This window comes from Panthera uncia, assembly GCF_023721935.1.
Source record: "Panthera uncia isolate 11264 chromosome B2 unlocalized genomic scaffold, Puncia_PCG_1.0 HiC_scaffold_24, whole genome shotgun sequence".
Taxonomy (NCBI): domain Eukaryota; kingdom Metazoa; phylum Chordata; class Mammalia; order Carnivora; family Felidae; genus Panthera; species Panthera uncia.
The window spans coordinates 97,231,925-97,242,108 of record NW_026057580.1 but is presented as its reverse complement, the minus strand read 5'-3'; the positions used below and the strand labels follow the sequence as shown (position 1 = coordinate 97,242,108).

The 10,184-nt window shown below is 48.4% G+C and overlaps 1 protein-coding gene across 5 annotated transcripts in view; it reads left to right on the top strand.

Moving 5' to 3' along the window:
* Positions 1–6,446: 6,446 nt before the first annotated feature.
* Positions 6,447–10,184, top strand: part of HIVEP2 (HIVEP zinc finger 2) — a 207,168-nt gene continuing 203,430 nt past the window's right edge. For 2 of the 5 annotated variants that reach the window (XM_049654471.1, XM_049654473.1), the window contains exon 1: positions 6,447–9,179. The gene's annotated coding sequence lies outside the window, so the exon portion shown is untranslated. Of the gene's footprint in view, positions 10,032–10,184 lie in introns of all 5 variants that reach the window. The other 3 variants (XM_049654468.1, XM_049654470.1, XM_049654469.1) reach the window with 2 other exon arrangements.

The window sequence follows — 10,184 nt, the reverse complement described above, 5'->3', positions numbered from 1 at the left end:
ATATATATGGTTGTTGCTTTTTTTTTTTAAATCTCCAATGTCTATCCCCTTTTTACAAATCACCTACCCCATAAAGGAATTTTCCTCTGGCTCCTTGTGTCATCTCTTACATCATCTCTTATGACTTTCTCCCCCACGCCTCACCTCCCCTGTCTAGCCACACTGGCCTTTCACTTCCTTATGGCATGAACTGCTTGTTGTCTTAGGGATTTTACACTTTCAGTTCTCTCTTCCTGGGCCACTCTTTCCCTGCTTTTCCTCAGTCAGCCCATATGTCAATGCTGCAGGTATCCCCTCAACCAGTATTATTCCACCCTACAGACTTACTCCCAACTACCTCGTTTTATCTTTAATGTTATTTTTCATGATTTCACCACAAAGTCCAGAGGCCTCATCTGTTTTGTTCACCCCTGTGTCTCTAGCGACCAAATGGTGCCCAGAACATAGGCACTTGATACACTATTTTTGGAACAAATAAAGACATAGAATTGATCAGTCAGTCGATCAATAAGTAGATAATAGACGTCTTCACTCAAAAACTAATGTATGGAGATAGAAATTATAATATTGATTACCTCAGGGGTATATTAGCTGGGAAGGGGCACAAGGGAGCATTCTGGAAGGTTAAAAATATTTTCCATCTTGATCAGAATAATGGTTATACAAACACATGCACAAACATATGCAAAAATTAATATAGTTGTACACTTATGACTTATTTTGTATACATAAATTAAAAAAGTATATAAACTCTTGTGTTAATCCATCAGGGACTAGACTATATGCATGATAGTTGGTAAGCTTGGTACCATGGGAGCCTGGGTCGGGCATCTCTAAATGTCTAGCATATCAAATTTAAATAAATGCATCAAAAAAATAAATGTCCAGAGTAAGACCTTTGATTGTTGGAAAATAATTGTCACCTTAGAGGACAGATCTAAGATCAACAACACAACAGGATGTCTTTCCAAAACCACATGTTCTTTTAATGTGGATCTGTCCTACCTATGTCATTATATAAGCCTTTTTTTAGCTAAGGGTGTCTCATGGCTTTTACACAGGGTCTAGGAAAAGATAAGAAGGCAGGAATAAAATATTAACTTTAGAACTTAGAGTCCTTGTTCACCACAATTTATCGTTGGCCCAGTCCTTGCTAGTTGAGGATTCCACAATCTAGATCAGAAGAAATGATTATAAAACAATGATGGATACAACTAGAAGATACTCAAGGACATGGAGTTTATCAGTTTGCTAGACAGAAGGGTCTATATGCAAAACCATGCAATATTCTATATACGCAAGGATGTCAATGGGAAGTGGCATACTGAATAAGCTGTTCCTTTATGGAAACTTCCTTTAAAAAGGTATAAGACACATAATTAACTTTCTAATACTGTTACACTCCATGAAAGTCAATGAGAATGGTCTTGTTTATGTACACGGATTGTTCAAGGAATTGAATCTTAACCCTCTTGAGTAAAAAGTATTTTTGAAATGATTTGAATTTTCTATTGTTGAAATCTTTCTCAAGAGTCATGAATTTCTTCCTTCTCACAAAAGGTATTCTTGCGAAACACTCCTCTCTCCATGGTTTGGGTTCAGCATGCATGTTGATGGTTGCATGGGACTATCTCAGCAGTTAATGTGTTGTTAACCTAGTAATAACTAGATGAACTTACCCCGCTGCTTATCCATGTACTTTCAGTAGCTCTTTCCTGGGAGAGAACATTCTCCACTGGGTCTGCGATAATGTCCTCTAGTAGCATTTAATGTAATGCTTTAATTTTACTACCTTATTTTACATAAAATTTCTAGGTAAGGGCCTGAATCATTGCACAAGCTTTGTGACGACTATTGGACTTTGTTTTTGTTTGTTTGTTTTTTCTCCTCGTAACTCAAGGTTCAAAGCTACCTTAAAAACTCTTTAACCCTAAAAAAAGGGCCAAATCTACCAGAGGTCTCACCAACAGATAGAATGGAAGTAGATCAAGTCACTATTCTCAGAAATCCTAAAGGTTTAAGGGCTGAGGGACCAATCATAAACTTCAGGGGCACCTAGGTGGCACAGTCAGTTGAGCATCCGACTTCAGCTCAGGTCATGATCTCACGCACGGTTCCTGCATTTGAGCCCCGCATTGGGCTCTGTGCTGACAGCTCGGAGCCTGGAGCCTGCTTCAGATTTTGTGTCTGCCTCTCTCTCTCTCTCTGTCCCTCCCCTGCTTGTGCTCGGTCTCTCTTTCTCTCTCTCTCTCAAAAATAAATAAAACATTAAAAAAATGAAAAAACATCATTGGCTAAATTCAAGAAAAATGCATTTTCCCCCAAAATGTTTTAAAGCTGATAATGAGAAATAACTCTTCTTGTTTCTGAGCATATATTATATCAAATTTATATACTATATGGCATAAGTTTATATTATATGGCATAAGTTTAAGCCAAAATCTCTATCTCCTCATCCCTACCCATTATTTATCCACTCTCCCATATACATCAATTTCTTTGGAACTGGAAATTGATGTTTTGCCCTAAGAAACCACCACGAGAGCTTGGGAGGAATGTGAAAGTCCTCAATAAGCTCTGTGCCCTATTCTTCCCCTTTCTGCTCTCCTCTCTTCCTCTTCTTCCTTTTTTTTCTCACCCTGAGTTGTCAGCAGTTCCGATTTTAGAATCTGTGACTATAAGGGACACCCCTGGATGAGGAAGCAGAGGCCACTGCTTTGCTCTTGCCTAAGAAGCCTATGTCATCTTGGCACCCTCTCCACAGGTCCTGGGCAGAGCCTTTCTTGGTGGGCACCAAAGACCTAGCTTCCTCTTTGCCTCTCTGTCACTTCATACTCCCACACCCTTTCCCCTTCAGTCCGTGTCCTATTCCTAGACCTCTGTTGTTGCCCTACAGCACCCCTGCCCAAACTTCAGGCCTCTCTGTCTCAACCCCAACCCCACCTCCCCATTCTATGCTTTGTCGAGATAAATCAGTTTGAGTCCAAAGCTAGCTGTCACTCTGGAAAGGCAATCTAATAAATTAATCTCTCATAAGAAGTTAATGACTTAATAAGAGCTTAGGATATTAAGAGTTTGCTACTTGTATTTGGCTTGTAATGGATGATTTTTATAGATGCAAAGCCTTAAACCTAAGCGGTGACTGTTAGGTGGAAGAATTTCAACTACAGCCCGTTTTGGAGTGGGGGAGGGTGATGGAAGACAGTACGATGGGGGAGGGCTAGCGTGATGCTCTTAGATTGCTAATGATGCCCCATAAGCCTACATTCCCCTATATCTAAGCAGGTAGGCACTTCAGGCGTTACTTACCCTGGACCGTCTTATTCTTGCTGGTGACTGTTTACTAATCTTTTTGTTCTCTAGTCTTCTGGTTTTCCATGACAGACCTCAGAACTCATCTTCCTTAGGATAAAGATCTGATGTGGGCAGCCCTTGAGCACTCTCTGGAAGGTAAGAAGCTAGTTTACTGGCTACTTAGACAGCTGAAATGTGCAGAACCCTTCCATAAACTGTGGGCATGGCTGGTCCTAAACTAAACCAGAAAGTCATCAAAGTTTATTTATATTCTGCTCATCCCCACCACCTCACCTCTCTCTCACCTTCTCTCCTCTGTGCATTCCAAATTCTGTGCCCAATAAACCTTCGCCCTGTCTTCACTCTTCTCATCCCCAGGGCTGGTTCATTCACTGGGGCCTTTTGGTTCCTAACATGTGTTTACACAGATGAAATCTGGTTCAAGTAAGAGCCACAAGAATATCTTTGAAGAATAAAAAGGGCCAGCTTGTCATAAGGGATCACATGAAACTTGAGGAATGTGATAAAGAGGGGAGGAGGAGGTTCTCAGGCAGCCAGCTAGCCCCATTTCAATCTGAGGAGCAAAGCGTAAAGCACTTTTGCAAAGTGTAAAGCACTCTAGCTTGAATGAGAATAGGAGTCCCAGGTGGGGAGATGCTCCTTATGTACCATGGAGTTTTCCAGGCCCTGGAGTTTCCCAGAATTGTGAGGATTCTAATTTTACAAATTTAGGGGGGCAGCCCAGACTTTTTAAAAAAGTATTTCAAAGAAATGTTTCTTGTGGTCTTTGGAATATACCTAGAGAAACTCTGGAGTATGGGGTGACACATGGTTGGTTGCAAGTCTATGAGATCTGCCTATCCTATGAGAGGCAGGAGAATGAACGCTTTATCCTTCAATCCTAACAGATGTCTACTTCGGGCTCAGTAAGTATGGTTCCAGCTGATTGGCCCTTAGTTACCATCCCCACCCTCCAACCCACAAAGGAGGTTATAATGGGATAAAGAGACTGGTCTACTTTAACAATTCAACAGATTTCTCCCTCAAAATTCTTTTCGTCAACTAATATTTGGAGTCCTAAGTTTTATTCTCACCACAAATCATGCAACTGCTTAATTCTTCTCCATGTACCAAGTAAAACAGGTGACTAGAAAGTAGGGGGACCATCAAAAAGGTAGTTCTAAATCATTGCACTTTACTAAGACCCAAGGCTGTATTCCACTTACTCATCAGAACTCCATAGCAGGTAACCCCTTTAGAGTCTTATTTATAGTACTATAAATTTATCTGAGGGAATGACATGCTAGTTAATTCATTTTACACAGTTTTATGGAGGGATTTACTACAGTGCCTTTTTCGAATTTACAGCCAGAAGGAATTAGGCACATCATCTTGACCAATTCCCTAACTCTAAAAATAGAGAAACCAAGGTCAGAAACTTAAGGGATATAGTGGACTCTCCCTTCCCACTAGGACCCCTCTTCTTTCTTTTGGGGACTGCTTTTTCCATGAGGACCACCCCCCACTCCAGGTCTAGGTATGACCAATCAGATCACCCTACCGCCCAAACCCAGTGATTGGTCCAAGGCAAGGACCTGACTAAGGCTGCCTTGAACTGTCTGGGAAGAAGTTTTTTCCCACTGGGGTTGCAAAATGGGAAAAGGATAATCTGGGACTGCTACCACCATCCTGCAGAATGTTTGTCTGAAGAGCAAAATCAAGCAGAGGTAGGAAAAGCTGAGACAGGGAGAATTGACCAGGGTGAGATCATTTAAGCCCCAGGAGCAGGCTAAATTGCATTTAGCCTGGTTCTTCTTTTCTAGTTGTGGGAGTCAATGAAGTCCCTTTCATTCATAAACTAGTGTGAGTTGAGGATTCAAACTTGTAACTGAGTTGTAGCATGGACATGCCTGGTTCTGCAGCTTTATGTACCATGTGTCCTGATACTCCGTTCTCCTGCCTGGGTATATCAGTCTCCATGCTCTGTGGCAGGAAGGAAGGGTTGAGTTTTAGAATGCCTAAGCACAAACTGCATTATCTGCTAAAAATGCAGATTCCGAGGACCACAAAAATTCAAGTTTGGTGAGACTGGGTGGCAAAGGCCATAAACCTGTCCCTTATCCAGGTTTTTCCTGAGTGGGAAAAGTCCTTAGAGTGACTTAGGAGGCTGTTATGCTCACTGGCTGTCACCTTCTGCTCCAGTCACACTGTTTCCCTTGAGGTCAACAAACATGCCAGACTTGCTCTGCTCGTAGAGCTTTATCTTCACTGTTCCTTCTACCTGAAAAGCTCTTTACTCCAGATACAGCTACGGCAAAACCGTTCCTTTTACTTACTGGCAGAAATGTCACTTTTGAGGAGTGACCTGTCCAATTCTGATCTCCCTATTTAATACAACAACGCAACACCCCTCACCCCACCCATATCCCTTACCCTATTTTATAATTTTCCCCTGTAACTCTTTTTACCTTCCCTAGTTCTATAGCACTTACTTCTTGTTTATTTTCTATCTCCTTCCCCCTCCATCTCCCTTCCTCCCCACTTCAGGAAAGTGGGCATCTTTCATTTGTTCACTGAGGCATCCAAAGTATCTTCGGCACACAGTTGGCAAGCAATAAATATTTTTTGAGTGAAAGTGCTTTCAGTTCAAGGTGATTTCTGACTCTCAAAAAATGCCATAGTGCCATGTGGACATTCATTATTTTACTTTCTTAATACTTCTTAATCCAGATTGCCAGGATTTCTTTTCCTTTGAAATCGAGAAGCGGTAAGAAAAATAATGAGAAGAAAGTTCCTTCCTCATTGCTGATGCTGCATATGGGTGCCCAGTCCGGGCCACCTATACGCCACCGAGGCTCACTTTCCTTAGAGCTTCGAAGGGCCAAGTACACAGTTGACCGTTGCTGATTTAGACTCTGGAGGTCTTCTGGGAAGAGAAGCTTTTCTGTTACCACATCACACTTGCTTATAAGCAACTGAACAGACACGTTGCTGCATTAGCAAGCAGCTGGACATAGGGATGCATGTACTTAGAGACAGTGATTTTTTTTTTTGTTTGTTTGTTTTACACATATTCACATATTCTGCTTCCACTCAACTCAGGCTACCTTCTTCAGAACCTGATGATTTTGGAACAAGGTAACAAGAACCCACGTTGGACTAAACATTAGCCTTAGTGGTGGGATCAGGTCATCAAAACTGATGTATATTTGCTTTTTTAAAAAAAAAATATTTTAACTGCTCAATTAGCTGAGTACCTAATATTCACATTATGCCACTTAATCTAATGTTTTAAAGAGACATTTAAGCTTTCAACTAACATCCATTCTAGTGAAGCAAAATGCTGCCTGCTACTTTTCCTGCTCAGTTTCTGGAAGTTTGGGCAGCTGCTGCTGTGTGTGCTGAAGGGAAATTGGATTCTTAAAGAAACTGCTTAATCTTGTCTATTAAGCAATTAAATAAAATGGGCTCTCAGAGTGTGTAGCAGGCGGGTTTGGAAGTGAAAAAACATTTCGAAAATCATGTTTTGCGTTTAAAATGGATGTTTAAAAATGCAACGGCATACATTTAAGAGAAAATGATGATTTGGGGAGTTTTTATTAAGTGCTTCAAGTCAAGAAAGTCTGAATATTAAAGAACTTATACAATGACAGGAGAAGCCGCTTTAGTGGAAGTAGGCCCTGAATTTAAATTAGATCAACCTAAAAGGGCACAGTGAAATTTATTCCAAATCGTTCAGATTTTTCTCCTTTGAAAAAAATCCCCATCAAAAAGGGTATCGCCACTTTATTCTGCAGAGTTGTCCTTCAAAGCAGTGTCGCCACTGCACGGGGACCTCAGAAATACACTGATTATAGGTCGAAATGAAAAACAAAACAAACCAAAACCGAAACCAGCAGTGCTGTTGTCGAAGTCATTCAGGGGGCTGTCCTCCCTTTTAATGTATTCGTTTTTAATGAAAAGGGAAGGGAGTATTTGATATATCCTGACACTTGGTCCCTTTCCGCGAAATCTGAAACTTGAGACGCAAAACATTCCGCAGTTGTTGGTGAAATACCTGCCTTAAAAGCAGAACCACACTGAATGTCTTTGGCCCGGAATTCCAGAGACTAATTTCCACCCCTCCCACGGAGTCACCTGCTCAGGGGGAACCCCGGCCAGAAATCCGGGTCGCGCCAGGTCAAATCTTGCGCGTCTCTTGTTTACTCCGCCCGGGGCAGGGCGGCGGCGCGGCCGGGGGGGTGGGGAGGCCGCTCGGGCCCGCGGTGCCCGGGGCACTAGGCTCCGCTCAGCTCGGCGCGGGTGCTCGGGCGCCCAGGAGGGGCCGCGCGCGGTCCCGGCCGGGCGGGGGACCACCCGGAGGAGGCGCTCCCGGCGCCCGCCCGGCCCTGCCGCCACTCGCCGCGGCCTCCGGGGAACCTCCCCCGAGGGTGCACACGAGTCCACACACGCAGGGTAACGGCTCGAGGGAGCCCCGGAATCCCCCGGGTGTCGCTGGGCAGGGGAGGAAGCCCAGGGTCCCTGTCCCCACTCGCCTGGGATTCCCTCGTCCGTGGGCCCCGGTCTCCCCGCGCGGGCTGCGATTTCACTCGAGTCCCCTCTTGGGCGAGGGAAGCGCGCGGGTGGAGGCAGCGACTAGCCCCGGGTCCCAGCGCGGCCCACCGGGACACTGGTAGCAATAACCCGCGCAGCTGCCCATGCGGGCTTGAATACCCCCGAGAGGGCGGGCCGCGTGTCCCAAGCGGGGTGCGCCTAGGGCGCCCCGGTGAGTGACCCCAGGGAAGGCATTTGGGGCATTTCGAACGCGTGAAAAGTTCGTGCTTCTGCAGGGGCGCGGAAAGTGCTAGTAAAACGCTTTGCAAAGCTCCAGAATGCAGCCGGGAGCTAGTCTGATTTTTTTTTTTTTCTTTTTTTTTGACTGTAACAACCGTGAGGACGGGCGAGGGCGAGGGCGAGGAAGGGGATCAGAGGTACACGGACAAAGTCATAATGACAATACTAATTATTATATAATTTTGTGATCAAGACAGGGAACGATTAGATTAAACGAGGAAATGGGGAAGATGGGGGGGGGGGGCTTCCACGTCCCTAAAGGAAATTCTCAGGCTCTTGGAGACGCCCAAGTTTTTTTTTTTTGCATGACAAGTAGAGACTGGTTCTCGGGGGAGTTCCCCGATCCGAGCGAGCGGGAGCGCGGCCCTGGTCTTCCCGCCCCGAGCGGCCGCAGCGGGGCCAGGCCCTGCCCTCCCGGCCGCCTCCCTCCCCCGCCGCCCCGCCGCCCCGCGCGCCGCACATCCTTCTCCAGCTTGCCGACTCCAGACTGGTTTTTCTGGTTCAGCCTCCCTCCCTGGGACGCGCTGGGGGATCCGATGACGTCGCTGGCTGAGTCTCTCCCTCTTCCTCCCTCCTTCCCTCCGCCTCTCCCCCCGCCCGCCCTCGCCGCGCACTCCTCCTAGTAACTTCTGTTCGGGGAGGCGCTGCCAGGAATAACCCGGTGCGTCCACAGCCCCGGAGGGGAGGCGGCCGCTGCGGCTCCCGCACGCAGACTGCTTGCGGCCCGGGCCTCGCGCTCCCTCGCGAGCCCCGCGGCCCCTGCCCTGGGCCCATCTCCGTATAGTGTCAGAAAAATAAATAAAGGAAAGAGGAGCCTGGGCTGGCGGTCGGGATCTCTTCCCTCCCTCCGCGCCCGCCCTCCCTCTGTCCTTAAGGAAATGCTACCAGACACCCCCCACCAGACACGCTCAGCCTTGGCGAGGAGCGGCCGCCGCGGCAGCGAGAACAAGGGCACCAGGGGGGTTTCCTCCTCCTCCTCCTCCTCCTCTCCCTCCTCTTCCTCCTTCTCCTCTCCGTCCTCCTCCTCCTCCTTCTCAGCGGTGACTTTCCAGGTGAGCGGCCGCCGCTGCTGCGAGGATCCCCCTTGCCCGCTCGGGCTCGGGCCACCGCGTCGCGCCCTCCTCCCGCCCCTGTCACCCGGCGGCGGCCGGGAGCTGACAGCCGCCCGAGGGGCTCGCGGCCCGGAGGCGGGCAGCCGGCGGGAGGCGGGCTGGAGGTGAGAGGGTGGAGAGGAGGCGAGCGGGGCGCCGCCGAGCGCTGTCTCTCCCCGCCGGAGGAGGGTCTCCACAAAAACATCTTCGGGGACTGTGGCACAAGTCTTTGCCAAGTTGAGTCCTGGACCTTGAGGCTCCCCGGAGCCCGGAGCAACTTGGAGGGTCTCCTGGCTCGTTAACGATATTTCTACACGTCTCGACTTTGGGGTGCTGGGTGCAGCCTTGGGGCGCGCGGAGGGCGGACCGACCATTTGGGAGCGCAGAGCGGCGGGAATCTAGGTTCCTCGGCTCGGTAAGTGGCCTAGGCGCCGTGTTTTTCCTGCCTCCTTCAGCATTGGGAGCTTGTTTCACTTTATACTGAAATCGCCTCCGCCGGACTCGGTCGCGTCTCGCGGCGCGCGCCCCCAGCCCCTTCCCGGTGTGGCGAGGGTGAGGGTCGGAGGGGGCGGGGATGGGGGAGACCTCGTCCGGGTGGGGGGGTGGTCCGGCGCGTCGGGAAATGCGGGGAATACCCTGGCCGAGGATCTATGCAGATGAGGGGAGGCTGCTTTGCGTAATGTCCTGGGGGGAGGGGGCCGCGCGGGAGCGCTGGAGGCAGGAATGTGCCTGGTTACTAATGAGGGACGTGCACCGGCGCGCACCGCCGGGCCACCGCTGCGGCTGCCGCGGCCGCCGGCCGCCCGTCGTCAGGTAGCGGGGGAGGGGGCCGCGGGCGGGCGGCGGGCGCGCGGCGGAGGGCGCTGGTGAGCGACCCGCCTTAGTCACCAGGCACATTCCTCCCTCCAGCGCCCCCCCGCCAGGACATTACGCAAAGCAGCCTCCCCTCATCTGCATAGATCCTCG